The sequence below is a fragment of the Chrysochloris asiatica genome, unplaced genomic scaffold, assembly GCF_000296735.1.
Source record: "Chrysochloris asiatica unplaced genomic scaffold, ChrAsi1.0 scaffold00075, whole genome shotgun sequence".
NCBI lineage: Eukaryota > Metazoa > Chordata > Mammalia > Afrosoricida > Chrysochloridae > Chrysochloris > Chrysochloris asiatica.
Genome location: NW_006408593.1, coordinates 15064419 through 15068265, shown reverse-complemented (window position 1 = coordinate 15068265; position 3847 = coordinate 15064419).

The window sequence follows — 3847 nt, the reverse complement described above, 5'->3', positions numbered from 1 at the left end:
AAACAAAAAAAAAAATTTGGTAATAGAAAAATATGCAATGATGATGAGTAGGAAAATCATTTCAAATATGACAGGCAGGAAACTCTTAGATGAGTAACCAGTTCAGATAGCATGCAGGGCTTAAAGAAAGCCTCAGTCAATCATTAAGCCGCTATTTCTCTTCTGTGATGTGAAGGTTCTTTGTCTATGTCAGAAACCTTTATCACTGACTGTCCAGGTGTAATGATTGCCAACACTCCAATAAGTGCAGGGCTTGGATATGTAAAGGATATACAAACTATTGTAGCTGTTGTTGTGTTGTTAAGTGCCATCCAGTTAGTTCTGACTCAAAGCAACTGGTGAGCTTGAACCAACAACCTTGCATTTCAAACCGACTTTGCAGTCCACCGCATTAACCCACAGCACCACACCAGGAGGTGCCAACAATCTGTTCATACTCATAGCAACACTATGTACAACAGATGGAAACACAGCCCAGTCCTGTGCCATCTCGTAATAGTTTTCATGCTTGAACCTATTGCTGCTTCTACTGTGCCAATGCATCTCATTGGAGTTCCTTCAATTTTCTGCTGACCCTTCTCTTTAGCAAGCATGATGTCCTCCAAGGACTGGTACCTCCTGATAACATGTCAAAATATAAGAGTCAAAGTCTTGTCATTCTTGCTTCTAAGGAGTATTTTGGCTGTAATTCTTCCAATACATATTTTGTGTTCTTCTGGCAGTCCATGGAACATTTAATATTATGGTGTTAGTAAATTATGTAACACCATAATTTAAGTGCATGAATTATTCTATGGTCTTCTTTATGTCCAATATAAACATTCATATGAGGCTGTTGGAATATCATGGTTTGTGTCTGGTGCACCTTAATCTTCAAACTGGCATCTCTGCTCTTGAAACACTTTAAAGAAGTGTTGTGCATCAGTTATGCCTAACAAAATATTTCATTTGATTTCTTGACTAATGTTTCCATGAGTGTTGATAGAGGATCCAAGCAAAATGAAGTCTTTGACAACTTCAATCTTTTCTTCATTTAGCATGATGTCTTTTATTGAACTAGTGTTGAGGATTTTATTTTCTTTACATTATGGTGCAACCCATAATGAAGTCTGTGCCCTTTGATCTTCATCTATAAGTAGTTTATATCCCCTTCATTTTCAGTAAGCAAGGTGGTATCATGTCCATATTGCAGAATGTTAATGAGTCTTTCTCCAATGTTGATGCCACCTTCTATTTGATGTAATTAAGCTTCTGGGATTATTTGCTCAGCATACATATTAAATAAGTATGGTGAAAGTATACACACACTTTTCATAATTTACAACATTCAGTGACATAGTACCAGTAGCATGATTACATCAAGTAGAAGGTGGTCTTATCTGCTAGGGAGTGACAGGCAGCTGGTACTGGACTGTTTTTCTGTTTTTTCCCTGAGTCACAGTTGAAGACAGGAGCTTCCTCATGTCACTTCTCTCCCTTTTTCCTGGAAAATGAGACTTGTTTACCACATAGTGTAAAAGAGGCCCACATGCCCCTCCAGGCATGGGAAATCTTGATTGTGCAACCAGACACCACTGGAAACAGTTGTTCTCACCTCTGGTCAGTGAAGTTCCCTATTTTTAAACCATCTTTTTCTGTAATGAACTAATGTCTCGGACTCACTACTGGACACTTTTTCGTCACTTGGCAAAACCATACACAGAAAGATTTCCCCTTCTGGGTTTGAATCTTAACAATATTTATTCTCACTTGACAAAGTTGAAACTCATAGAGGTTGAACAATTTGTAGCTATATTAGTTTTATCATGTCAAGAACCATGTTTCTGCCAAAAAGATAATTTCGTTGAATAACTAAGACTGATTATAAGGTTGAAAACATGATTCAAATGCGCATTATACACAAAGGTAAACAATATCAATTCAAGCACAAACATTGAGAATCATTCCTGGAATCAGATTTCTGTGTATAATATGAGCCTTTCTGACTTCTTTAGAGGCTAATTGGAGATGATTTTTCTGTTACTTTATTGTAAGGTTAGATGTTTCTCTAGGTTATGGCATTGTTGTTGTTGTTAAGTACCACAGAGTTGGTTCCGACTCATAGCAACCTTTTATAGGATTTCTGAGGTTTTAAATCTTATTGGGAGCAGAAAACCTCATCTTTCTCCAGCAAGATTATAGTCCTAGGTGTCAATAATTCCTATATCATTGGTGGACACATAATAATAAATATTAAATAAATAAAGTGCTTTTGTGTCCCCAGAAACATGGGGACACATACTCACTCTATCAATTATCATAACAACTTATTATTCTGATTACAAATAAAAATATATGTATATAAGGCTATAAGGTACCAAGAAATGTGCCCCTGATAAAAGGAGTTGCAAATAGAAGATTCCATAGCTGGTCTTTCTGCTTCTACCACCAACAAGCAGTCACTGTGAAAGTTATTTTAGAATTTTGCAAAAACAGTTTAGAATTTACTCTGTAAGGGGATTGCAAAGACAGGATAGAAAGAAAGGAGATGTTGTTTTTGTTCTTAGGCCCTGTCAACTCAGATTCTACCCTTAGTGAGCCTATACACAACAGAACAATACACTGCCTGATTGAATGACATCATAATTGCTGATATGATTGAGCCGATTGCTACTACCATTGTACGGTCCATATCCACTTTACCAAGGATGATGTTCGTCTCCAGAGACTGGTCCCTCCTGATAATATGTCCAAAGTATGAGAGACGAAGTCTTGCTATCCTGACTTCTTAGGAACATTCTGGCTGTACTTCTTCCAACACAGATTTGTTTGTTCTTCCCATATCATTGGGTCTTTTTAATATTATTTAATATGGTCTACCACCACTTGTCTGTCACTTTGCCATAATGTGGTGGCTTATGAATTGCTGTGATTCTGAAAGCTACACCACTGGAATTTTATATACCAGCAGGGTCACCCATAGCAGACAGATTTCAGATGAGCTTCCAGGTGAAGACAGACAAGGAAGAAGGAGTGACAAACTACATCCAAATATTTAGCTACTGAAAACCTTATGAATAGCAGAGAAACACTGTCAGATGTAGTGCTAGAAAATGAGCCCCTCAGGTTGGAAGGCACTGAAAATGCGACTGGGGAAAAGCTGCCTCCTCAAAATAGAGTTGACCGTGATGACGCAAATGGAGTAAAGCCCATGGGACCTTCATTTGCTCATGGGTCACAACTCAAAATAAAGAGAAACAACTGTAAATATCCATTGAAAATCAGAATATGGAATGTATGAAGTATGAATCTGGGAAATTTGAAAGTTGTCAAAAATGAAATGGAACACATAAACATCAATATCCTAGGCATTAGTGAGCTGAAATGGACTGGTATTGGCCATTTTGAATCTGACAACCACATTGTTTGCTATGTCAGAAATGACAAATTGAAGAGGAATGGTATTGCATTCATTGTCAAAAAGAACATACTTAGATCAGTCATGAGGTACAACGCTGTCTGTGATAGAATAATATCCATGCTCCTACAGGGAAGCCCATGAGCTCTGGCAGCATAGTGGTTACGAATTGGGCTGAGAACAGCAAGGTCAGCTGTTCGAAACTACCAGCTGTTCTGTGGAAGACAAATGAGGTGTTCTGCTCCTGTAAAGATTTACAGCCTAGGAAACCCTGTACAAGGTCACTATGAGTTGGAACTGACTCCATGGCACACAGCCACCACAACAGGAAAGCCCAGTTAATACCACTATTATTCAAATTTACACATAAACCACTAAAACCAGTGAGGATGAAATCGAGGAATTCTACCAACTTCTTCAATCTGAAATTGATCAAACATGCAATCAAGA